Genomic DNA, 28,000 nt, shown 5'->3' with positions numbered 1-28,000 from the left:
GTGTGTTGTGTTTCCAATATTGAAAAGCATACTAATGCAAGTACTGTGTTTCAGGGAGATCCGGATGCCTCCTCTCCAATACAACCATTCATGGCAGTCCATGCAGAGCCAGAGGTATGGATACTGACAGCTCCATCGAAATAGATCATTACTGGTCGAATACTTGTCGTTTGATTGTTGCACACAATGTTTAAATCGTGTTTGGCTATTGAGATGTACCCGTGTGTTCGTCCTCACGTGTGTTTTATGCTAACAATATTTTGATACATAGTAATGAAAGTACTATGTTTCAGGGAGACGATGGAGCCTCATTCCGTGCTATCTATGCGGATACAGAAAATATAGTCGTTGCAGCGCAAGAGGAAGGGAGGACATGCGGAAACGAATCGGAGCTACAGCGTGCAGATGTTGAAGGTCGAGTCAAAAAAGTTGCAAAGAAAAAAAAACAAAAAAAGGTTAGTTACAAACAGTTCATAACTTTAAAAAAATGTTTGTGCTGGGGACTATTTTATGTTTTTTTCCAGTCAATTGTACTACACTTTATCTTGTGTTTAAACTGAACATCCCTTTTCCAATCTCTCCTCCAGTTACCCGTGGGTGTCAGAACTATACATACACAGACAGTGAAGCGAATGAGAGATGTGGCTTGCCAGACCGTGTACACTATGGAGGAACTATTAATTGAGGCGAGGCGTGTTCAGGCTCGAGATGCTCATGTCCAATGGCCAGAACATGAATTAACTGTGATTGGAGACTACAGCAAACTTGCATTGGACCATAGCTACAGTGCGACCGCACCACCACAAGAAGATGTTATTGAATGTATTGAAGATAGCTCTGAAGTAGTTGCAGAGCAATTCACACAATCTACAGCCGCCAAAATTTTGCCACCAAAAAACCTGTCGACATTGTTGTGTTCTCCCATCAATGTTGAAGTAATAGATGTCGAAATGACAGAGAATGAACCAGCCGCAGCATCCATAGACGCATCAGAACTTGATATCAGCGATATTACTTTCCAATGTGTTGAAATCTCCACAACGTCACAGGCCGAAACAACGTTGACGCAGGATGACAGTCTAATGAAAGAGAGCAAATACATTGTATTCGACAGTTGTTTGATGGAAATTATAAGTATGCTGAAATGTGTGCATTCCATTAGAGGGAAAGTATGTGTGAAGCCATTGGTTAATGTGACTCGTCAAATAAAAGGCAGTAACGTCAAAATAAATGCCGCCTGTAGATTAAATCATAGGTTCTCATGGTCTGCACAACCGATGCTGGGGAAACTGCCAGCAGACAATCTACTGTGTGCAGCTGCATCACTTTTTAGTGGCTCCAGTTTTAGAAAGTTAGAGGCTTTCTTTCAGTTTGTGGGACTCCATTTCATTTCTAAAGCGCTGTACTACATATACCAACGTGATTATCTGTTTCCGGCCATTAGTGATGCTTGGAAAACTGAACAATTGTCTCTAGCAAGTACATTCGAAGGCAAACGATTCAGGCTAGCCGGCGATGGACAGTGCGACAGCCCTGGATTTTCTGCCAAGTACTGCACCTACCACTTTCAGGACATGGATAGTAAGAAAATTGTGAGTTCGGTGGTCGTGCAGGTAACACGATGTACATCGTCAGTGGCCATGGAGAAACTAGGATTTATAAAATCAGCGGAATATCTACAATCAAGGGGAATGCACATCGACCTCATAGCCATGGATAGACACGTTTCAATTGCCAAGACAATGAGAGAGCAGTTCCCACACATCAATTTGACGTATGGCATCTTGCTAAATCAATCAATAAGAAAATCTTGGCTGCAGGGAAAAAAATGGTTTTGAAAGTATTTTGCAGTGGTCCCATTCTATCACCAACCATCTTTAGTGGAGCTCAAAAACTTGTGAAGGGTCAGTGGAAATACTACTTGAAAAATGGCGGTCACTGATGCACCACTGTACCAACGTTCACCGCTGGACAGCAAATCAACATTTCCACCAATGTGAACATGGCCCTTTGTCCCCAGAGGAGGCACGGAAGAAGAAGTGGTGGATTCCATCTTCACCGACACACAAAGCCATTGAGAAGATTGTTTTCGACAAAACTCTATCAAGAGATTTGAGAGGACTGACAGAATTCTGTCACACAGGAGATTTGTTCCACAATATGTGCCTAAAGTACAGGCCAAAGCGCTTGCATTTTAGCTTTCGGGGCATGAAACATCGCACTCTACTAGCGGTCTTGGCCCATGAGAGCAATGTAGGACGTGAACAATCTAGGACTAGGGGTAAAGTAAGGATGCCTCGCTACACTAAGGTGTTTTCAAAACGAAGTAAGCAATGGGTGATCAAACCAGTCTATGATGAAATGCAGTTCGACTTTGTGAAAGGCCTTATTGTTGCTGTGTTAGAGAAGCACAGATATGGAATTTTGGACGTTTCTGTGCAGAGCAGTGATCCATTGCCACCGAACATTGCGACTGTGCCATGCCCACCCGAAGCACAGCTGATTGTGAAGTACAAATCCCGGTTTAAATAATTGCAATACGATTGTCTTTTTGTAAATAAATGTTATTGTACAGTGTACCTGTAACCCTAACCCCTACCTTCACCATCATGGGTGGCGAACAAGCTGGGCGTCATCTTTGAATTCTCTCTATTCACCTCATATATGCGTATGTATATATTTTTCTCATGTCTCATCTCATGTAAATGTAAATGCTGCGCACTGTTAACGGAGGGAAGGGTTGCGTATTGCAAATAATAAAACAAACAATAAATCTCACTTTTAACTCAACTCCTGTGGTACTTTATACTTTCCCTGACCTTCCGCCAAAAATTAAATGTCTCAATTTGGGCTGCAAAGCTCGCAGACAACGGGGACAAAATTGGGGCACTTAGAACACGCCAGCCAAGCGGGCCGTGGCATTTGGGAGAGAAGCCAGTTCGCATTTGCACATTGAGGCGCACTACATAGACGGATTCTAAACTTCAAGTTCTCACAGATGCCTATACTACGTGATGTTGCAAATAAAGAATGCGAAGGACAGCGGCTTTGATTTTCAGCTCGCGCCCAGATGAGGCCCACAAGTCGCACTGGAAGTATAAGGGTCTATTGTTTTTTGACCTTGAGACAGGCACCATGCCGAAAGAACTACATTTGAAGGGGGTGCGCAATAACGTAAGAGACGATAAGGCAGAAAATTCTGAAACTAGACCGAGTTTCATTTTAGTTCAGTATACGAAAAATCGTTGTCAAGAGCACGGTCCGTTTTACAGACTGCATTGTGAAGAGACACAATGTAAATTTCAAATATAATGTAAGTAAATCTTTACACGCTTTTATACCGGAATGAAGATTTGATCAATGGATGCATGAATAAATGAATGAATGAAGAGCTAGGAAAAGCAAGGAAAACGTGTTCGTAGTGGGCACATGGGCATGCAGGTCCACTGTTCTCACCGATCTCGGTCCTTGGCCCAGCCACTTTTCCCTGCACTGCCTACCTGCACTACGGGACTGTCTCTGTATCCTTCAGCCCCTTCTCCCGGCATTTACCTTGCACTTGCCACCAGCTGGCCCTATTATTTAATTTGTATTCAACTAACCATGTACAGTACTTTTCCCCCCCTCCCCCCTTCCCCATGCGCGATCAGAAAGACACCTGGCCTAGTAGGATCGTTGTCTGTCTGCCCTTGTTCCCCACCTGCATCGTCGCGCCTAGAAACACTTGAGTATAGGCGCGTTACAAATGCCATATCATATCATAGCATTCCTCACGCATGTAGACGAACTGTCGTTTATCATTGTGTGTTGGCCTTGATTTATTTCGTTACTTTTCGCATTGATTTTAGAGCCGAACATACTCCATTGAACTATCCTTGCAAGCAAATAGTTTCTGATCGGCTGTAATAAATAAAATAAGTAATATTAATGAAGATCGGCTGGCGAGACGAATTATAATTTTTTTGTTTTCATAACAGGTATTTGCTCCCCTTCTGCTACTGCCATCGGTTTGAGACACCAGCATATGGCTTTTACAGTAGACACCTGCAGCTTCGTGTGAACAACTGGAGAACACTGACAATTTTATGGGACGATCGCCAAGGGCCCACATGCCCTTACGCTGTACTAGTGGCTAGAAGCAACATATCAACCTTTACGATGGACTAGTGCCTAGTTGATGGAAAAGCCTTGCGGTTCACCGTGCTTCCAAAGTGATTCTTTTAACGAAAAGCAACACCCTGTGTACCATGGCAGATACAGATAAAAGAAAATAAATGGCTTTCGGAGTTCATATGGCAATTGCTGAATATTCTCTAAACATTTAATGTAAAATAAATGTACTTTACCAAATGTACCGTGTTGCTGTTTGATTTTAAAGTACAGTTTCATATTCCGAATTGTGGCGCGCTGTGTTGTGAGATGGTCTGTGTTGGTTTCCGGGTTCTGTGTGGAGTCGCGTAGAAGACGACTGGGCGCGTTTGCCTACGCAGCACAGTAACGTCACGGAGAGAGGCGGGGAATATGAATGTTTGGATAATGTCAGGCTCAGGGGCGGGGGAATTGATTTAGTGCCGCAAAAGCAGGTCAGCCAGGGCGATGCGGCAAGTGATAGGATTATCAGAAAATGGCGGCGCCCTGGTGCTTGTTTTCGCGTGCGTTTAATGGACGAAAACTCGGGTAAGGTCCATAGGAAAGTTTTCTAAAATCGAGCCACTTAGGCTTAAAAAAACATGGCCGACCCGTAGGGACAATAAACATTTTTACTAGACCATGCCTTTAAGGTATAGACCCATGCACAGCAGTGGGTTCATTACTGATGTTTTGAGGTACTTTTATTACTTTTTACAAATGCATAAAGTGTGAAAGATGTTAATTTTGTATTTATCTCCTCCGTATACCGAGACTTACACCCAATATTCCATTATTGAGGTAACTTATTATTGTAAAATAATTCTGTTACACAGTTGATTGATGCTGGTGATCATAAAAAGTAATCATGTGTTATGTGGGAATGTCTGGAGTGTGGGAGTTTACATTTTTGTGATACATTTGTTAGATATCCATCGAACCAACAAGGGTGGGACTTTCTATGGAGAATACGAAATAACAGAATTTGGGACGACTTTACCTCACTGGGGTGATAGAGCATTACTGCCAACATGTTTAGACTTGCATATATGGACAGCAGTTTCCCTCCTAAGATGGCCCTGGGTCCGGCATTTTTACATTTTGTTCGTATGCGGGCCATTCAAAATTAAATTACCATGGAATCTGACACTTGACTCGTCCTTAGTCGCCTTACGGCTTTTTTCGTAATTTAGGATTAGACAGCGGTTTTCGTTGTTTCGCTTTGCATGCCGATAGGTGAACTTTACAGATGAGATGAGTGTTTGGAACATGATAAACTATTGCAGACTCGTACCAAACGATCTAATCAGGATCTCTGTTTATATATACACAAAAAAAAACTTTGCTAGGGGGACGTTATGGTTAAGTTGCGCTACTAAAAACCTGTGAAATTCACTAAAAAAACGTTATAAACGATACATTATGGTTCGAAGTAAAACCGAAAACCCCCTGAAATTCGCCAGTTATGGTAGACTAAGCAACCATAACTGGCCACACCACTGTGCACTGCTAACACTAACACCCAGGACATCAAAGATGACATCACAAATGTATCCGTTGCCTGCATCAGGTAGATGCATGAGGACATCATTCTGAGCAGGGACTTGATGGATCTCACACTGGCCACGTCCGTGGCCAGCAGGCGCTGCACCTTGCCCAAGATGGCCTTCGTCCTTTCCTCCGACGGCAAGGCCAATCGCGCCACTGTATCAAGCTTGGCTCCCAGAAACAGTGCGACCTGTGACGGGACCAGGTGGGATTTCGAGTAGTTGATGGAGAATCCCAGGTCCGTGAGAAGTTGGACTGTCTCCACTGTGTGTTCGACTTCGAGTTCTCTTGTCCTTGCCCGGATGAGCCAATCGTCCCGGTAGGGGTAGACGTGGATCCCCGCAGGCGCAGCCGCGCCGCCACTGGTGCGAGGCACTTGGTAAACACCCTGAGAGCCGACTTTAGCCCGAATGGCAGGGTCTTGAATTGGTAGTGGCGCCCCTGGACTACGAACCTGAGAAACTTTCGGTGTCCTTTTAAAATGGGAATGTGGAAGTAAGCATCCTCCAAGTCCAGCGACGATAGGAAGTCGCCCTCCTCCAGCTGTCCCAGCACGTGCTGTAGGGTGACCATCCTGAACTTTTGCGCCTTGATGTACTTCTTTAACCGCCGCAGGTCCAGGATGGGGCGCCAACCGCCTGTCTTCTTTCTGACGAGGAAGTACCTTGAGTATACTCCGGAGCCCCGGAGCCTCTTCGGGATGAGCTTGATGGCACCTCTCTTGAGCATCGCCCTTACTTCTAACAGCAATTGAGGGACGTGATTTTCCTTCCTGGCCACGGGAGGAATGCGGGGGCACTTCTTTAGAAATTCGAGTGTGTGCCCGTGGGCCAGGGCATCCAGCACCCAATGGTCGGTGGAGATGGACTCCCACACGGTGACGAACTTCGCCAGCCGGCCTCCCACTGGGGTGCTCAGGTGGAGGCCAGACGCTACGGCCGGTTCAGTCCTGCTTGGAGGCAGCCTTGCCACCTTGGCCGCGTTGGCGACGTTGACGAGATCCTCCTGACTTGCTGCGTCCTCTGTAGGCCTCCTGTGACGAGGAGCGGGCTGCCTGGCGGTACGTCGAGGAGCCGCCGCCGGATCCCTTGGAGGCACCCTGTCTGCCTATGGCGTTCCGAAAGGGCGGCCGTCGTTGCTGCAACACACCCAAGGCCCGAGCCGACTCTGTGTCGGTCTTGATGGCCTGAAGTGACTCATCCACTGTTTTGCCAAACAGGTTGTTCCCATCGAAGGGCATGTCCAAAACTCTGGTTTGCACGTCCTGGCGGAAATCAGTTGCCTTGAGCCATCCCCGCCGTCGAAGGCAAACACCGTTGCCCAACTAGCGGAATCCAGTGTCAGCGATATCCGTGGCCACCGTTATAGCGTGGTCCGATGCCACCTCACCTTCCTGTAGGATCTCCAGGGCCTCCGACCTCTTGTCGTCCGGTAGGAAGTCCAGCAGGGGAGCGATCTTGTACCACAGTTCCCTGTCGTAGTGGGCCACAATCGCCAGGGCATTGGCCGCCTTAATTGTCGTCGCCGCAGACAAGACGACTCGTCGTCCCATGGCGTCCAGCTTCTTTCCCTCGCTGTCAGGTGGGGAGGTCGAAGTTGAGGATGACGCCTCAGTCGCCTTCTTCTTGGCCGCCGCCGAGACGACCGAATCCTGAGTCGGCTGTGCCCTAAGACACAAAGGGGTGGAATCGGGGACCCGGTACTTCTTCTCGTACCAGTCCCTCTTGGCAGGCGTCGTGGACGGGTTCTTGAGGAGAGCAAGTCCCTCCTCCGAGACGGTGTCAATCAATGGTACCGCAAGACCGTCTTCCTCTTGGCCTCGCGCCGCTGATAGAGGAAACCTTCCTTCTTCTGTTCTTCAGGGCAGAGCTGAAAAAGCTCGGATGCCCTGGCAATCATGGCGTGGAAAGAGCCAATTTCGTCGGGCGGGGAGGCCCGAGGGAGTGGTGATGGAAGGCCCATCCCGTCATCACTACTGTTGTCATCCGTCCCTGTCATGGCCGTATCCGTTCCTGTGTCATCCCTAGACTCAGGGGAAGGAGGTGAAGGCTGAGCGGGCCGCAAGTGCTGGAAAGACAGGGGGATGAACTCTCCTCCGCTTGTTTGGATGGGTTCCCGTTGGGCCCGGTTCCGTTGGGTCATCCGTTGGGGTGAAGGGCAATCTCGTCCTTATCTCCGTGCATAAGGTTTGGATTGCCATTAAAATGGACACCGAGTTGTCTTGAGGCTCGGGCTCTGGCTGCGACGGGCGCGAAGGTTGTTCCTCCTCCAAGGGAGTCTCGTCGGCACCACCGTCGCTCTCTTCATCTGCCTCCTCGGGGTACCCCCGTGGGACAGGACCTCCTCGAACCTCTTGTTGAGGCCCTGCACGACTTCAACCAGCTCCTCCTCAGAGGCTGTATCTGTGACGGCCACCACCCCCCTCTTTTTCCACCGGGGTCTTCACGGGGGTCTTATCGATGGGCTGAAAAGAGGACTCCCTCCGTTGCGGCAGGGAAACTCTGGGCTCCGAGGTCGCTTCCACTGGGTTAGCCTCCACAGGCTTCGCCAGGGCTGCCGCGACTCCCTCAATAGAGGCCTTACCGGGTGAATCAAGGCCTTCACCACCTTGGGCGCGCTTGAGGCCTTCACCTTGGGGGAGGGGTCACCGCCTCGCTCCCCCTCGGCTGATCCCTTCGAGATCGACCGGGGCCTGTCCAGAAGCTTAGCCGGGTTCTCGGATTTTCTCTTCCCCGGGCCAGAGTGTTGGCTCGTGGTTGATGGCGTCGGTGATAGTGCGCCCTGCCTGGCAGCCGAGGAGCCCGACCCTTCGGCGCTCCCAGTGCCCGCGGACTTGCAGTGCTTTGCCTTCTGTTGGGCCCCCATCGCCGGGGCCCCCTCACAGGACTTAGAAGACCGCTCGGACTTCTTCTCACCTGCTGGGCCCTTCTCCAGCCAGCTGGCGAGGCGGGTCCGACGATCCCTCATAGTCCGTTCCGACAGGTTCTTGCAAAAGGCACAGTCCTTTTCCACGTGCGTCTTGTCTTCGTGAAGGCAGTAAAGACAATGCTCATCCTCCTTGAAAACATTCTGTAATCAGCATCCAGGGCAGTTCCTAAACAGCTTGGATCCGGGTGTCGAGCTTCCCTTGTCCCGGGCAATGTCCACGAGGTAGGCCTCAGATCTTCTGGAATCCTCCAAGAAGCGTAACTCGACGAAAACTTCGCCCTTGAGGGGTGTGGAAAATTCCGAAACGGGTCCCCGTTAATCAAAAGTAGAAACGGTGGAGCTTGAGGCTCGATTGACCCAAAAAATGAAATAAAACTCCTTGAAAAAACGCAAAACGCAGTAAAGCTCGAGAGCTGTATCACGAGGACTCCCAACACTTGAACGTGCGTAAAGATCTGAGGATGGCTGCCAGGGGCGGGGCTTAGGGAAAGGGCAGTCATTGGCTGGGGGCAGTATGACCCAGAGACCAGTGATTGGTTACTACTAATAAAGACAGATCAGAAACAAAACTGATACTGATTTTTTTCTTTACCGAGGATTCCCAGCCTGACGACAGGGAATATATTAATGAGCATGTGAATTCATGCCAGACCCCATGCTGGAGAAACATATATATATATATATATATATATATATTTGTTTTTAACAGACCAGGTAAAAAATGTAGAAGTCCACCAAAGAACACAGTGCAAGACAGCCTGAAACGGATAGAAGACAAAGTGGACATGCTAAAAGAGAATTTTAATGGGTTAAGGCAATTTGTGGAGGAATACGTGAAAGGAAAAATCAGATATCACTGTCCCACCTGTACTTGTCCCCTTCCTCCATTTCCTAGTGAACCATCCCCAAACCGCCAAGAAGAACATAAACGTTTTGACGAAACGTCCATCCCTTCATCCCCTCACAACCAGCCTGTGGTAAACTCTAATTCCCCTATATTTGTTTCAGTGTCTGCTTCTCCCTCTCTCTCTTGATTGATGTATGTGTGTTTAATAAAATGTTATGTTAGTTGTAGTGGAATGGTTTGGATCTATTTTTTTTTTTTTTAAAGAGTTAAAATGTCTGCGGACAGCGCGCCTGTTCGGCCTGTCCGTAATCAATAAAATATGGATGTTCTAAGGGCAATACACCTACCCGTACCATTCGCAACCAAGATGGAACTGGTCTTACAACACACCAGCTGTCCAAGTTGTCCATAAAGCAACAGAATGGGGGCGTCCTAAGGACATTATACCTCTCTGTACTGTGCACAACCAAGATGAAACTGTTCTTAGAACACACCAGGTGTCCGGGATGTTTGTACCGTCCGCAGCCAAGATGGCACAGTCCGTAGAACGGACGCGGTGGCCGGCCTGTCCGTAGTCAAACAAAATGGAGGTGTCCTAAGGACACTGTACCTGGCCGTACAGTCAGCAGAACATATACGCACAAGCGCACCACACCCGTAAGTCTTGCGAACATCGTAACTGTCTGTCTCACTTGTGTCGCACTTTTAATTAGTTTCAGGACCCGAACACTGTCCGTAGAACACCCGCGCGCATGCGCACGACCGTTACTGTGCAATTGGAGTCCTGCGGGCACCCATTTCCTTCGCAGATGTGTTCACGACGTCATCATGTGACTGCACCCACGCTTAGCGTGTAGCCTATTTGGCGCAGTTTGTCCGCTTCCGCAACATTTCAAAAGAACTTATGCAGACATGGCAAATCATTTTACAATACAAAATCACCATTTCACATGTCCCATACAATGGCCCTAGCTTTCAACATATTGTTTAGAATTTTTTCAATGCTTTTGAGTGATCGTATGGTCACGAGGCGCACCCCTCCACCCCTATAAAAGGCCACACCCCGAGCTCATTTTCATTGTACTTCTGGCTACAGCAGATTGAGTTTTGCTGCCTTTACTGCTGTAGAAAAGATTATCTGACCAACCCTAATGGCATCCATGGCTGCTGTTGCTTCATCAGCCTCAGCACCACCCCCAAACCCTTGAACGCCACACCTCCCCAGGAGCCTGCAGAGGGAAATATGTGTGAGGATGTAGAGAGCGAGGAAGAAGAGGATGAAGAGAATGAGGTGGAGGAACTCCATACTGCCAGCACTCGCCGGGAGTCGTGGGTGTGGCGGTTGTTTACCGTTTTTGGTAACATACCAAAAGCATGTGCAAACCTGGTCACCTGTAATCAGTGCAAGTTGGTGCTGAGTCGCGGGAGACCTGGTGCGTACAGCTTTGGTATGACAACCATGAAGCGACACCTAACTTCGTTCTACAGTGCGGACATTCGCAAGGTGGTACCTTGTGAAGAACGTAGTAGGTTGTGTTCCTCCGCAGCATCCTCTGTGTCCGATCCTCTCACCACAAGAGACACTCCTGTGGGAGAGCGCATCCCTCCAGCTACCTCACACGCCATTCATGATGCTGTTGACCCTTACCTTGCGAGGGTCACAATATTATGTATGTACTGCGACGCAGTACACTGCAGGCGGAGAGTCTTCGAAGTGCTTTCGAGACTACGGTCATAGAGCACCAGAAGAACTGCTACCTACCTAAATAAGGCCCACCCTACATCTTTCTCTCTCCACCTGCCCTTTCTTATCCCCGTGGTTGGTGTCCCTTCCTTACCCTCCTTTCCTTGTGTGTCGTGTGTAAAAAAAATCAAAAAAATATAAAACAACAAAAATAAAAAAAGGCTCTTTTCAGAGCCACCTTTCTCAGTTTAACAATGGAACTATCAAGTGACCGGTGTAGGCCCCCGCGCATTTTTCAAAAAGTGTGCGCACAGTCGTAGGTCACACAAAAATGTAGGGTGCAAGCATAGCAAAACCAATGCACTTTTCGCTGGGAGTAAGTGGTGGCTCTGAAAAGAGCCTTTTGGTGGTGTTGTGTGTGTTTGAGAAACTGTGGATTCGAAAAAAATTTAATGCAAAATAGGTGACTATGAATCCAAAAAAGGTTGCAATGCATTTTGTAAATTTCGAAGAAAAATCTGATTGCCAGCATATGTAAAATGGGCTCCATCTCTGCGAAAAATGAATGTGCTACGAAACAAAATGTTTTCATTGTGGAAAGAGGACATGCCAACATCCCTTAGAAAGGCACAAACAGCCTTATTGACATTGCACCTCGCTTTCTCCATTTGTGGACCAAATGAAGAAGAACGCAGCCACATTTGTCTTTGTGCAATACGGGAAAAAATGACTTGGCAATTTGGAAACATGTCCATGACCTTCGCAAGTCCTTCCTTCATTGCAAATTGCAAAGAAATTCCAGACACATGCCCTAAACTGTTTCCTCCACAATGAATGATAATTATATCAGGATGACGCTCTGTCTGTAAAGTAGCATAGAGAGGTACCAAGTCCAGCCACTTCATTCCACGCACTGCATGCCAGTGCACTTCCACATGAGAAAATCCAAGATCTGCAGATATACCGCAATGTTCTGCATGCACCTTTAACCAACATATCCATGAGTCTCCCAAAACCCAGATAATCTGTTTTCAGCACACAGAGCCATAGCGGTCTGTTCTCCTCTCAGGAAAAAGACATTCTCACTAAATCTCTCTGTTCAGAACACACCCATTGAACTTTACTGACCAATCCCTAGCTTCACTCACTCTCATTTGCTTGCGTCTCCACCCCAGAATCCCCGTTGGTAATACGCGCTGCCTGCAGACTACCGCCATGTCCGCGGACACGTAGAGGATCTGAGCGTGACGACTGTACATTTAAATAGTATTCCCCTTTTGCCCTTTGAGGTGGGCTCTGAAAAGAGCCGGTTTTTTTGGGGTTTTTTGCAGATGCCTGACAGACACCTGTTATTTTGTATTTTTGTGATTTTTGTTTCTTCTTACTTTACTCCTACAATCATCACAGAACCTTCTCCAAAGCAAGCCTTACATTCCAAAAGAACATGGCATTTCTCAAAAAAGATAAAGAAACGCCATCTGCTTCAAAATAAGCCGTATTACTGGAAACAATGTTCTCGTGGCTGCAGAAAAACATACCAGCTTGTAACATGAAAGCACGCATGCCGCGATTGATGGTACACCTCCCAATACTTTGATCAGGACAAAAAACAGAACTGTTGTCCCATTTTGCTCTAGGGAGGAAGCCAGTAAAAATTAATTTTTCAGTTGGAAACATGTTAATGACTGCTTGAACCAACTGTTCCAAATCTTCCAACAAAGTAGGTGAACTCACGTAGCCCAAATGGCAAGCACCATAGTGCAAAACTACCAGATGGGGACTGGTCATCCTACGCATATCTCTGCAAACTTGGGGAATTGCCGCTACATTGCAATCAGTCGCAGCGCTCCACATCACCTCCACTCCTCTGACATCGAAATTGTTTGCCACATGCCTACGTTCGGAATAGTACTGTAAACCATGGACAAAAACATCTCTGAGCACCAACACCCTGACTGTCTCCACCTCTGCCATCTTCACTACACACACTTTCTTTCGACACAAATGAACAATGTGAACATGTGATTGGCTGATGCCTACAGTCCCCTTTCCATGCTAGATTTGCTGTAGAATCCCGTATGTGGCACGACCTAGCCACGGACAAGCGCGGTGTCCGTGCGGCATGTAACTCTTAGCCAGTCCTTCTACCCTTTCCACATCACTCGCAAATCCATTCCCTCATTGGACACAGCTAAGCAGTCATACAACCATCCACCAATCACATTGAAGACCTCTACATCTAACTCCCTCATCAGAGTTCCGCACTTCAAATGTACTGTTGATCACTCTGAATGCACGTCGCATATCAATGCAAAGCACCTACTTCAAAAACTACTGTGCACAGTGTTAGGGAGAATTCTCTGTATAGGCTAATTTCACAAACCTAGTGAGTCTCCCAGCAGCTTTGCTGGATTTTAGGAGTTTAATTGTTTCTCCTGCTAAGAGTGAGACTCTTTTTCTCCCACTCTTAGGCATGATTTGAGAATGTCCTTTGACTTTGTAATGTGTTTTATGGGCTGTGGGGTCTTTTACTCCATAGGGCTTCATGTGTTTTTGGTAAGTGTGTTACACAGCACCCTCATTGCAGTAACACAGGGGTGTCATAGTGACACCCAAACATAGACTCCATACCCTGGGACTGACTACTGTCTCCCAGGGCATATAAAGTCACCATTGACTTTACTAGTCTTAAATTGTGAACAGAACCAGTAAAAACCATCATATTGTGGAAGTACTGGTAGGGGTAATTTGATTGCCCCTGGGTCTGTTTTTCAAGGGGGCACTGTCCAGTCTCCCCTTGTCGAGTTTCTGGCTGGTGGCAGTGGTTACCACGCGAAATATTCCAGCGGAATATTTCCTATGGGATTTTCCCATTCATTTTAAATGCACCACTTTTTTGGTGCAATGTTAAAGATACCGCCGGGTTATTTATTTAATATTTATTCCCCGGTTGGGTCTTTTTGCCAGGACTCGGTTTTAAAATGGGGTTTGTGTACGCCTCTGTAACTCCAACCCAAGTCGAGCCCTTTGTTCCACTTTTGACGGGCTTCTGCACAGAAGCCTCCAAAAGTGGTGCCACTCTGTCTGGGTCTACAGGATGTGTGGGAGGGGGAATAGGCACCCTGGACTGAGTTGCCTCGGCAACTCAAGTCGCACTCTTGTGTGATTAGCCCAGTGGTGAGCCGCCCGGCTCACCACTTAGCATGTTTGAGTGACAGCTAGGACTGATGAATGGGGGTTTTCTGCATAAAAGCAGGGCTTTGGGGACTGGAACTTCAGAAGTGGCCACAGGACCTAAAGAATCCGAAGAGGGAGAAGCTGAGCAGACCTGCAACGACGACACCACCGGTGGAGCCCTGCTGAACTGACTCACCACTTCCCAACGACAGAGAAGATCTTCTTCCAGGAGAGTCTTCTTCCTTTGAGCTGGTGGGGTTAACCAGTTCGCCTTTTTCGCCTTCCTGGATCGTCTCGTGGTCGAATCGCCCGTGCCAAGCACCCCGGGGGCCGGATAGCCCTGCTTCACCACTACAGCAAATAAAAGGGTAGTACCTTTTAACCGGGAAACTCCACGGCTGGTTTCTTCCCTGGCAGTGCAACGACCTCCAGCTTTCCTCCACATCGAGACCTTCTCTTCCCCTGGACGAAGCACCAACTTGCACCCGCTGCCAGCAACAATTGCCCCCGCTGGAGCTTTCTCACCATTTCAGGTACTGTGTCCCGCCTGGTCTCCCATGCAACAGACTGTCCAAGGTGTCCCGTAAATCCTTGACTCTCTATCCTGGGGTGACCTCGGACCTGTTAACTAACTTTTCTGAACTGATCCAACTCCTTTTTGAACTATCTGCAAAAACTTTTAAAGTGTACTTCAACTGTGTGATCTTGGGCACATTCCGCCTTGCTCTCTCCAAGAGTGGGCCTGGCCTATGAACTTTTTGCTCTGCAGTAGACCCTGCCTTTCTTGACTTGCTGTAGTTCTTTAAAAGTGTTGGTATTGTGTGTTTTCCTATTTCTGCCTTTTCTCTCCCTTTTTAACTCATTATTGGAGTGCCATCTATGGTTACACGCTCACCTCTGTTTTACTAAATAAGTGGTGTACTAACCTAGACTTGTCAAATAATTAATTAGGAAGGTGTATATATTTCTAGTGACTGTGTTTGAACTTGCTTGACATATTAGTGCCAGTGTATTTTTACAAGTGTGTTTTTAAATAAATAATGATATACTTTTACACCAAAGCTCTGGTCAGTGTTTGCTTGTGCTACTGTCTTTTTGTACCTAATGTGTATACTCTATATACCGCCTAACTCTTCTTGAGAGAAGTCTGACTGCTCAGCCACAGCTACCAGGTAAATCTGGGTGGTACAGACTGCTACCAATTGGGTTTATTTCTAACACCTTTAGTCTTAAACTTTTTGCAGTGGTCCCTAAGGGAACTGCACAGGTTTCCACCTAACACTGGTGTACAGCGGTGGGATTTGTATTGAGTATACATTTTAGTGTGCTTATAGATACCTTAGTGCAACTAACCACAAAGCTTAGCACTAAAAAGTTTATTTTCTAACCTGTCAACTATGGAAAGTTATAGTCAACTGCTGATTGTTTAAGAGTTCTCTGTAAGCATAAGAATCTCCAGACTAATGGCAAGAAAATGGAGCTAATAGAAAGATTGTTAGCAAACCAAAGTCTGGGTGATGGTTCAGAGGAACCCACTCTCCCAGAGAATGTAGATAACAGTGATGATATTGATATTGATCTAAGTATTGAAAATCTTGAGGCATAGTCAGAAGAGGAGGGTGAGGCGGTTGTGACTGTCCCCCCTGGGCTTCTGTCTGCTCTACCAGCTGTACCTACTGGACCTTTACCAGGTCCCACACTTAGTCCTCAATATCTTGAACTAGAAAAAATGAAGCTTGAATTAGAATTCAAGAAACTAACTGCCCAATCTGAACTAAGACACAGAGAACTGCAGCTACAACATGAGCAATCTGACCTAAGGCGCAGAGAGATAGAGCTTAACCATGAACTAGAAATGAAAAAAACTGTCTGTGGAAAATGCTTCTCTCTCCGGATCCTCTAGGAGTTCCAGTCCCAAAAGACCCCGGATGCCTAAAGAGATTGTGGGTATGTATGAGCCTAAGTTGGATGTGTTGGATTGGTTGGCTATGTTTGAGTATAATCATGGGCTCCAGGACATCACAGGGAATGAGTTACTTCCCTGGTTGTTCTCTAGGCTCCCCCCTGTTGCATCTGATGTGCTAATGGAGTTGGGGGAGGTGGATAGAAGGGACTATGAATGTGTGAAGCTAGCTTTAATAGCTAGATTTGGGAAGACCCCTTCCCAATAAGAGGTTTAGGACCCTCAAAAAGAATGATGGTACCCCTTGGGCTACCTGGATGAATGAGTGTTTGAAAAACTTACAGGGATGGATTAAGGGTTACAAGGTGAACACTTATGAGGGAATGAGAAATCTTGTAATGATGGAGTCAATTTATGATGCCTGCTCTCCTGAGCTCAGACAGCACTTGGCTGATTCAAGGGAATTCGATTCCAGGAAGCTAGCTAAGGCTGCTGACTTGTGGGTTGCCAAGAGGGCTACTCACAAGGATTCAGGGGTCACTCAGAAAAAGGATGAGGGAAAGCAGCCACCAAAAGGGAACCAAGAGACATCTAATACCTCCCAACCCAAAGAGGGCCCCAAACAACAAAATAACCAGGGTAAGCCCCAAGGTAAACCACAACAGGCTAGTGTACCTTCTGGTCAACAACCAGAAGGTCAGAACAAGCCACGGTTTCAGAGAGCATTTGGAGTATGCTATGTCTGTAAGGCAACTGACCACATCAAAGGAGATCCAAAATGTAAGGGTAAACCTACAGGGATCAGCACAGTCTCCTTAGCCTTCACTCCTGAGGAGGAAGTCCAAATGGCTAGTGCTCACTTTGAAGTCTTTGCTGAAGAACCTTTGGGTCTTCAAGCAAGTGTAACAGTAGAGTCCATGGGTCTGGTTAGCAATCAGAATAGGAGCGTGTACAACTCCATACCAGAAAACTCTAAAGTTTATTATATGGACAGTGTTCTTGTCAATGGCCAGGATACTCCTGCCAGGCGAGACTCTGGGGCCAGCAGAACAGTAGTGGATGAAAGCTTTTTCACTCCTGAGGATGTTGCTAAGGCACCAAAAGGTCCCACTAAGATGTTGGAGGGCCTTTCCAAATGGTTCCAATTCTACCAGCCCTCGTTCAGTGTAAAAACATGACAGTGATGATTCCTGTCAGTGTTCAGGCTGAGGTGCTTGGGAGATTCCTGTTGGGGAATGATCTAAGAACTCTAGGAGTAGTATCCAGTACCCCCAGGCCTCCCAGTATGGAGACCCAGAACCAAACCAAATTGGCTAGAGAGGCCATTTTAAGGAACCACTCTAAGCCTGTGGGAACCTCTACAGAGAACCCCACTACAAGCCCTGGTGTTGGTAAGTTGACCTCTGACCCAAGTAAATTTCAGGCTAAAATGTTAGGGAAATGGGAGCCCGAACCAAGCTCCATCATTATACCCCCAGTTTTAGAGTCTGTGACTCCCCCTGCTTCTGAGGAAGAGGTGGCTAGACCAACTGGACCCCTAACTAGGCCTAAGAGAACTGGTAATTCTCAGTGCTGGTGGAAAACCAGAAAAGAAAAGTCTAAGGCCAAAATCCTTCAGACTGTTGGACCTTCTACTGAAGACTCCAACTCGAATCCTAGTCTTGGCAGTGAAACTCCTAAAGTAGGTAAGGGTAGATCTAAGAGGAAGGAGAAGCATGTACCTTGTTTATCTCCATCCCCTCCAACCAAGAAGCCTAAGACCCAACCTTCTCCCAACAGAGAGGTGGTGAGGAACTCTGGAGGCCCCTCTAGATCTAAGGGAATCCTTTATAAGGGCCCCTTGAAAAAGACTAACATAGGTTCAGAAGTTGTACCAACCTCTGAGGGACTGGTCAACCAGATACCCAATAGTTTTAAAAAGACTGATGTTCCTCAAAGGGTTTGTAGGTCATATAGCTTACAAAGGAAAACCTTTGATTTGACCATAGAACATAAGTCAGGGTGTCTCCACCAAAATGCTGATGGTCTCTCTAGGGTGTTTATAACCGACTAGAGGTATGAGATTCATCCAGGAGTGGATTAAATCCTCCTGTCCCTTAGTCTGGGGGGGGCGAGTGTTAGGGAGAATTCTCTGTATAGGCTAATTTCCCAAACCTAGTGAGTCCCCCAGCAGTTTGAGGTCCTTGTCTTCCACAGTCTCTGCCATATTTTTAATTCGGATGTTAGATCTCCGTGATCTGTTTTCTAAGTCTTCGCATTGGGTTTCCAATTCGTAGGACAGTCTCCCTAGTCTTTCCTGCACTTCCGCGTAATGTTGTGATTCTTCGTCTAGGTTTTGTACCGTCTTCTCCAGGGTATCTATTCGTTCCTCCAGCTTCCCTATTTCTATTTTCAACTCCTGGACCACCCGTTTAATTTCTCCCTTCATAGACTCGAATTGGGTATGCATGGAGGTCATGAATTGGTCTTGGAATTCTTTGAACCATTCCTTCATGTTTTCTTTGGTGGTCATGTCTATGTTGTCTGCCTCCCCAATGTCTCTTTCCCCTTTCTTGGTTTGCGCGGTATGTTTGTTGTTTAATGGTGCGTTCGTGCCCCAGATGTGAACCAAATTCTGGTCTGGTTTTTGGCTTATTAGTCGTGGCTTGTGCTTGTCTGCCCCTGGACTTCGACATGTGTGCCTCTCCTGTGTGTTCCTGAGCGCGAGGTATGGTGCTCCTCGTGTTGCTATGGGGCTCTCGCTTGGGCGCGAAGATGTGCCATCCTCCCCGACTCCTGTGCACCCTTCTGTGGATGGTGTTGGCAGCTCCCTTCCTGCGGTACTTGGAGCTGCTTGAGACTGCAGTTCTTAGCGCTGTGGTCCCTGGGAGGAGAGGCGCCCTGGCGTAGTGTCCCTTTACTCCCTAGCTTGGCTTGCGATGAGACCTTGGTTTCTTGGGGATTGGATTATACGAGAATCTCTTTGGGGTGAGGGGAGGTAGATCCCCCTCCGCGTATCTACATAGTACAGAACTTGTTGCTCGTGTTGCTCGTATGGCACTGATGAGTTTTTATCAGTGACCTGGAGGAGTCTACCAGCCCCTTATGCTTGTTCTTGTGGGCCGTGGGGGATTGCTCAGCTCGCCCCCTTCCAGCCATCGGTGGGGACTTGTGGGAGTCATCGTGGGTTCTATTCTCATTGTGGACCTCTCTTTATTAGAGCAGAGCCCCGCTCCTCTGGTCTCGCTGGAGGTTTTCAGCAGGGGAGGCCGGGGGTTCACCCTGAGTATCCCCGGGTATTGGCAGTGCTCAGGTTTCTTGTGTGGGCCCCCCGTGGCTCCTCCTCCCCTCTGATTTTTGTGGGCCAATGCCTGGCGTTGTGCTGGTGCTCTCACCCTCTGTGTCCCTGCGTGAGCTGTGTCTTCCTCTGTGGCGAGGTCCACTGGGCCGTTGCCGGATTCCCTCCTACGTCTGTTCGGGGGCACTCTGTTAGCTAATGGCGGGTTGCCGGAGGGGGTAGATCACCGCCGAGTACCCGCTCTGCTTTTAACACGACCCTGCCTCCGGTGGTGCTGTGTGTGCTTTCTCACCCCCTGTCCCTCGGCGCTGTGTATGGTGCGCGGGCCGCCAGGCAGTCCCCGCCTCTCCGACTGGCATCTGAGTCCCCGGTGCTCTTCTGTCCGGGTGCCCAATCCTTCCGTTGCCTGCGCGTTGGGAGAGGCTTCCAGACGCTCCGCTGGGCAGTTCACTCGCCGGGCGGCCTTCTCGTCTTCCTTGTCAGTCGCCGGTAGGGGGGGCGAACTCTTCTGGGTGGTGGCGCGTGTTGCTCCCAGCGGGATGCGGCCGCCCCTCCCACACACTCCAACTGAACACTGGGCCTCTCGCTGGGGTCGGCACCTTGCTGGGTGTGAAAGCCGGGGCCTCTTACAGTTGCCTCCGTCTTCCCAGAGCCTGTGCAAAGGGGATCTTCTTTAGTTCTGTTCCAACTCGCAAAATAGATTTAAAAAATGGTACAAAAAAACTCCAAAAGGAAGGACAACCTTACTCCCATGTTGGCATGCCCTCTGCCCGGCTCACCACTTAGCATGTTTGAGTGACAGCTAGGACTGATGAATGGGGGTTTTCTGCATAAAAGCAGGGCTTTGGGGACTGGAACTTCAGAAGTGGCCACAGGACCTAAAGAATCCGAAGAGGGAGAAGCTGAGCCGACCTGCAACGACGACACCACCGGTGGGGCCCTGCTGAACTGACTCACCACTTCCCAACGACAGAGAAGATCTTGTTACAGGAGAGTCTTCTTCCTTTGAGCTGGTGGGGTTAACCAGTTCGCCTTTTTCGCCTTCCTGGATCGTCTCGTGGTCGAATCGCCCGTGCCAAGCACCCCAGCGGCCGGATAGCCACGCTTCACCACTACCGCGAATAAAAGGGTAGTACCTTTTAACCGGGAAACTCTGCGGCTGGTTTCTTCCCTGGCAGTGCAACGACTTCCAGCTTTCCTCCATGTCGAGATCTTCTCTTCCCCTGGACGAAGCACCGACTTCCACCCGCTGCCAGGAACAACTGCCCCCGCTGGAGCTTTCTCACCATTTCAGGTACTGTGTCCTGCCTGGTCTCCCTTGCAACAGACTGTCCAAGGTGTCCCGTAAATCCTTGACTCTCTGTCCTGGGGTGACCTCGGACCTGTTAACTAACTTTTCTGAACTGATCCAACTCCTTTTTGAACTATCTGCAAAAACTTTTAAAGTGTACTTCAACTGTGTGATCTTGGGCACATTCCGCCTTGCTCTCTCCAAGAGTGGGCCTGGCCTATGAACTTTTTGCTCTACAGTAGACCCTGCCTTTCTTGACTTGCTGTGGTTCTTTAAAAGTGTTGGTATTGTGTGTTTTCCTATTTCTGCCTTTTCTCTCCCTTTTTAAATCATTATTGGAGTGCCATCTATGGCTACGAGTTCACCTCTGTTTTGCTAAATAAGTGGTGTACTAGACTTGTCAAATAATTAATTAGGGAGGTGTATATATTTCTAGTGACTGTGTTTGAACTTGCTTGACATATTAGTGCCAAACTGTTCCTCCCCTCGAAGAAGTGCAACACTTCTTTTCTTTTGGAGAAAAGAATACCAAGCCAGAGGAGCACCACATATTCACATGCTTTTATGGATCAAAGGTGCATCTAAATTTGGTCAGGACAGTGATGCCACTGTTTTGCAGTTCATCCAAAAATATGTCACTTGTGAAATCCCTTCACAAAGGACAAATAGTGACCTTCATAGACAGATTGTACAATTTCAAAAGACACAAATGTGGCAAATATTGTCGTCGCAAATACAAAAGCAAAGGGAAATACTACACCAAATGCCGCTTTGGTTTCCCTAGACCAGTTACAGAAACAGGTGAAGTGAACAACTTCATGTCTTCAGTTCGACATAGTGTTAAAGGTAAAACACCTAAGAACATGTTTTACATAAAAAGAACAGAAGAATCAAAATATATCATTGATTACAATGCAATCATTGCCCTCTTATGGAATGCAAACATAGATGTGCAGTACATTGCAGACAATTCCACTGCAGTTGCACGATATGTTACAGCCTACTTAACAAAAGCAGAAAAAACAGAGCTTCAAGACCTCTGGAATGAGCTATCATCAGACACAACACTATCTCAGAAATTGTACAGACTAGGCATAGAAATGCTCTCTCATAGAGAATGTGGCGCCTATGAAGCTGCAGATCGTTTAACCGGTACGGCTTTGTATGGAAAATCAGAAAACATAGTATGGCTAAGTCTTGGTCCTGCTAAATCTAGAAAAAGAGGTCTCAAATCATATGAGGACATAGAATCAATTGCCAAAAATGATCCCAACAGCCAAGGCATTTTAAAAAACAATTTATTGGACACATACTACCCAAACAGGAGTACCACTTTGGAGACCATGTGTCTATACCACATAGCTCAAAACTTTGCATACAAAAATAATATAAAACCTGATGAAAGCAAAGTTAGATATAGAGTGACAGATTGTGAAGGCAGTTTAGTGAAACTTACCAAACAAAGCCTAACTAATCATGTCAAATTGTCATTAAAAACTCCTCAACAGAAAGAACTATATTACATGTCCCTGCTACAACTTTTTAAACCATGGAGAAAAGAGGAAGGGATACTAAATAACTATGACTGCTATGAAGATGCTTTCAAAGCAAATGAAAGCACTATCACCGATGTGAACTTTACGCAGTACAAAACAATGTTGCACAATGAACAGCAACACGAAGAAGTACTTCAGGCCCAACTAGATAAGGTCACTTCTGACAGTAGTCAACCGTCTGTAACAGGAAGTCAAGAACCACTAGGACAGCCACTAATAGCAAATGAGGCAGAATTAGCTATGACAGAAGTGGAAAACACCATGTGTCACTATGAAGAAGATATAGAAGACTTAACTGTACTACAATCAAAACTTAACAAAGATCAGCGCACCATTTTTGAAGAAGTAACAAAAGAAATAACACATGGTGTACAACACGAAAATAAGGAATGTACCTGCCAAAATTACAAACCTATTCTGCTGTACATCAGTGGTGAAGCTGGGTCAGGAAAAACATTCTTAATCAAAATCATCAGCAAGTTCCTTCAACAATTGACAAACAACAAACTGTCAGCTGTTGTAACTACCCCCACAGGTTTAGCTGCCTACAACATAGGCGGTGTCACTTTACACCGATTAGTACTCCTTCCAGTAGAACACCAAAACAAATTAGACTATTACAAACTTTCTGCAGAAGCTGCAATGGAACTACGCAGAGTATTAAAACAAATGAAAATTCTACTAATAGATGAAGTGAGCATGGTCTCCAACCTAATTTTGGCTTTGATTCACCTCCTATTGCAGGAAGTACTTAAAACAAACTACGAAGAACTCTTTGCAGGAAAACACATTATCGTTTTCAGAGATCTTCTACAATTGACACCAGTGAAAGGTGAACCTATTTTTAAAACCTTAGGACACAAACTGTGCCATAAAACTGTTGGCAGCATAGGAAATGTCAACCTTTGGCAACATTTCCAATACAGAGAATTAACAGAAAACATGCGTCAATCTGGAGACCTCACTTACACCAACACCTTAAAAAATATTAGAATTGGTGTACTATCTCAAGAAGCACAAGCAATATTGAAAAACCGGCACATTCATGCACTTTATGGCGATAATGCATGTGCTACTGATGTTATGGAACAATTAGCGCACAAAAATGTCAATTGTATGGCCTTAATACCAACTCTTGCAAGCTGTTTCAAATTCAATGAAACAATGTTAAAAAAAGAAATGCAACCAATAATTGAAATTTGCTACACAGACAAACTGGACGTACATAGTATGACACTACCCATATGTCAGCAAGCCACAACAAGACTAAATACCTTAGAAAATTCAATCTCCAACACAGCTGGGTTGGAAAAAATATTAAAATTATCCCTAAATTGTAGAGTAATGCCTAAACGTAACCTTGACGTGGCGCAAGGGCTAGTTAATGGGGCACTGGTTACAGTTGTTGGCTTTCAAACATACCCACGTGACAACAACATTCAGTTTGTCAATATTCGCTTTGACAAGCTTTCAGAAGTAAAAAGGATAGGGCGCTCAACAGCTTGATTCCTTCTCTTCAAATATTTTCTCTAACTCTTGCATATGCAGTCACCATTCATAAATCCCAAGGTCTTACCCTAGACAAAGCATTGATAGATATAGGAAACAGTCTTTAAAGAAGGCATGAGCTACGTAGCACTATCACGCTTACGTACACTTGACGGTCTATTTCTAATGAACTTTGATGCAAGTAAAGTGAACGCTGATATTCCTTGCATTTTAGAATACAATAGACTGCGTTCACTGTACCACCCCCATCCGAAATCATATCCTGTTCCAGAAAAAGCAAAATGTGGTAAAAGAAAACTAATTCAAACAGAAATGCAACAGAATCTGACGGAAAATCCTTCAAAGAAAACAAAAGAAGCTAACACTTCATCAATTACCACAAGCAAAGAAGAACCTATTAGGGAAAGTAAATCAGGTACTTCTTCAAAGAAGGAACAGAAACTCTGAAAATATCACTCACAGACAGAACTATCTGGTCCATTCAAATTTCCAAATGAAACTGGTGTAAGTTGCTATGCAAATGTAGCAATGAATATTCTATTTCAATTGCCATCAATTGTTAACAACATTTACTTACACAGTACAGACCAATTGTGTTTGCAAATGTTAGTCCTTTATAGAAACGCAACAAACAATCCTGACAACACGTATAGTGTTCACGGAATAAGACAAGAATTGCACTACTGTGTTGGAATGGTGAGATTCACTATAAACTCACAAGAAGATCCACAAGAATTTCTGATGTACTTACTACAAGTACTTGAAAACAAAAACATATCTATAAATGAAATCTTCCAGATTTCATACATGTGGAAACATACATGCACTCTCTGTAGCAATGTGACACAGGAACAAATCCCAAATGAGCGATTTGTGTATGTATCCATACCTAATTGTGAATCCATTCCATTTCAGCAACTTCTACAAAATGCAAACCATGACAGATTATGTACTATCTGCAATTCAGATAATCGCTCCACCTTACTGATACAAACACATAGTAACTACATAATACTAATGCTTCTACGTTACAATGCAGATGGTACCAAAAACAACTGCAAGCTGACTGGATTCACACACGGTCAAGTGTCACTTGGTAAGAAAACCTTCACAACAATAGGTATAATCTACCACGCAGGAGCCACAACCAATGCAGGTCACTACACTGCATATATTAAAAAGAAATGTGGATGGTTCGAATGTAATGATAGTAGTATTGCTCTAAAGCGGAGATTACCAGCAAATCTTACAAACGCGTATTTAATCTTCTTAAAGCCAAAATGTAATAACTAATGTGTACTTCAACATTAAGAAAAATTAAACTAAAAGACTATAAACAGTTAGAATACGCCAACAGGTATCTAACTGCCCAAGAGTGTATAACAACCACACAGATGAACAAGTTACTTTCTTACCTGGTAACGTTCTTTCGATGGGATGGTCCGACGACGTATTCCATATCTATGACATGTAATCACCACAGCTGTGCTGCTTCGGAAACTTTTTTCGGCGTCTGCGTCCTGCATCGATGACGTCGATGCGCCGTCGTCGAGGACCTCCTCCGACGTCCGACGTCATCCGATGTGATAAGTAGGACGCACGACGCCCGTAGCCTCAGTTGTAGTTTTTTCCCCCAGAACGTGTGACATAAATCAACTGCCAGTCAGACACAAAGCCTTGCGAAACCTAAGCTGCAATCGCAAAAGAAATTCTGCAGCGGGGAAGGCAGGGCGGGAGCGATATGGAATACGTCATCGGACCATCCCATTGAAAGAACGTTACCAGGTAAGAAAGTAACTTGTTCTTCGAGGGGATTGGGTCCTCCGACGTATTCCATATCTATGACAGACTCCCAAAGCAGTACCAATGCAAGGAGGTGGGAAAAGAATTTAGAAAACAGAAATTTAGAATGCCCAATCAAATTGTGTTACCGTTTGGCGGGTAAGGACCCACCGGCTGGCTTGCGGGCCCATTCTACCAGGGGTGTGGCTGCATCTACTGCCCTGCAGAGGGGTGTTCCTATTCGCAACATCTGTGATGCAGCCACCTGGGCTTCAGTACATACATTTGTACGTCACTATTCCCTCGATTCCATCCGAGGGCAGGATCTGGCCTTTGGCAAGGCGGTACTTTGCTCTGCTATTTGATTGGCTATTCTAAATTTTGATTCTAAATTCTTTCCCTCCTCCTTGCTCTGGTACTGTTTTGGGAGTCTGTCATAGATATGGAATACGTCGGAGGACCCAATCCCCTCGAAGAACAAGTTACTTTCTTACCTGGTAACGTTCTTTCGATGGGATGGTCCGACGACGTATTCGATATCGCTCCCGCCCTGCCTTCCCCGCTGCAGAATTTCTTTTGCGATTGCAGCTTACGTTTCGCAAGGCTTTGTGTCTGACTGGCAGTTGACTTATGTCACACGTTCTGGGGGAAAAAACTACAACTGAGGCTACGGGCGTCGTGCGTCCTACTTATCACATCGGATGACGTCGGAGGAGGTCCTCGACGACGGCGCATCGATGTCATCGACGCAGGCGCCGAAAAAAGTTTCCGAAGCAGCACAGCTGTGGTGATTACATGTCATAGATATGGAATACGTCGGAGGACCCAATCCCCTCGAAAAATGAATACCACCGATTCGTAACAAAAAATACACAGTTAGAATACACCAACAGGTATCTAACTGTTTAAAAAATCTGCAACAAGCCAACATACATAACATTAATCAAAAACAACAAGTGAACACTCAAAGGAAACAATGAAATAGTTTGTAGCATAGCAAAGAATGTTTTTTTCTAATCCGACAAGGATTTTCTTTGTCCCAGACCCAATGATTTGAAAAACAAACACAGAAACTGAGCAAAATGCACAGTACACTGGTTTGTAAACTAAATATGAGGGTAAAGAAAATAGGTAAAATGTCTATTGTACAATGTTATAAGTCTTTATAAAATACAAACACTAACATGCTCTTTTCTTTTATCACAGAAATTGAAAAAGGATATGTCCGCCAAGTACTAAAGTCATGTAAGAAATATATTGAATCTCAACAAAGTAAACAGTAAGTATAATTTCACACATTTCATACAAATTTGAATCTATACGTCCGATCTATGGCAGTAATATGGTGCAGTGGCTGTAGGCAGGGCCTAGACTCTTGGATGTATAACCTATGACCTACACCCTGCGGCCATGCAACCAAGACAATAGGTCCTACCCACAACCATCGCAGCATATCAACACCATGGTGGCTTATAACTTCACTGCTTATAACTTCAGTCTTGGGTGCACTTTGGAAGAAATCAAAAATAATAGCAACCGACTAAAAACTGTGCACTAGAAACTTGGGCTAATTTACAACAAGCAAGTTTTGAAACTCTTGACACAACCATCTGTGGGAAAACAATTTGATTCATGCAACCTCTGCTGCGTGATACTGGGCCGCACCTTGGGAGACATGCAGCATAATGCCCCTGCACCCCAACCTCCCTCACCCTGTTATCCTGTACAAGACATAACCCCACATACTTCCATGTATATCTACAGAAAAGGCAGTGTCACTTCCCCAAGAAATACTGGGACAAGGAAGAGCAACAACAACCTACTGAGGAGTGAAGACCTCACTAATGGGACGAGGAAGAGCAACAACAACCTAGTGAGGAGTGAAGACCTCACTACTGAGATGAGGAAGAGGAACAGATCCATGTGGCTGGTTGCGCAGAACCAAGGTGTGAGGACTAGATGCCATAGAACAGCTAATACCGTTCCTACCATAAAGGGAAGAAGGACTAGGAAGGAAGAGAGGCTCTCCCAGGAGGAAGCAGGAGATTCGAACGCTGACAGCTTTAGAGGAGACGGGACGCAAAGAGTACCGAGGACAGGACGCTTACCTTCTGGTAAAGGTGTCCCTAGAAGTTCCGTCGCAGACGAATGTATGTGAAAGTCAGAAGCCTGAGCTCCCATCCAGTCGGGAAACCTGGAGCGCATGTGGAAGCTGGGATGTGCATCTCAGAGGCCAGGAGTGAGTGCAGTGCTGCTGCATGCAGTGGAATAAGTGACGGGAAGTCGTGAGAGCCCGAAGCGCCCCCAAACAAATGAAAGGCACCGGTAAGCACTCGAGAGAGGTCGGGAGACAGGGACAGGTGGTGGGGC

At 46.2% G+C, this 28,000-nt stretch overlaps 1 protein-coding gene across 2 annotated transcripts in view; it reads right to left on the bottom strand.

The window, feature by feature from the left end:
* Nucleotides 1-28,000, bottom strand: part of LRRC9 (leucine rich repeat containing 9) — a 2,495,628-nt gene that overhangs the window by 421,367 nt on the left and 2,046,261 nt on the right. The window lies entirely within an intron of this gene.

This window comes from Ambystoma mexicanum, chromosome 14, assembly GCF_040938575.1.
Source record: "Ambystoma mexicanum isolate Mex_15411 chromosome 14, UKY_AmexF1_1, whole genome shotgun sequence".
Lineage (NCBI taxonomy): Eukaryota > Metazoa > Chordata > Amphibia > Caudata > Ambystomatidae > Ambystoma > Ambystoma mexicanum.
Note: the sequence above shows the minus strand (reverse complement) of the source record. Positions and strands in the feature narration are given on the sequence as shown.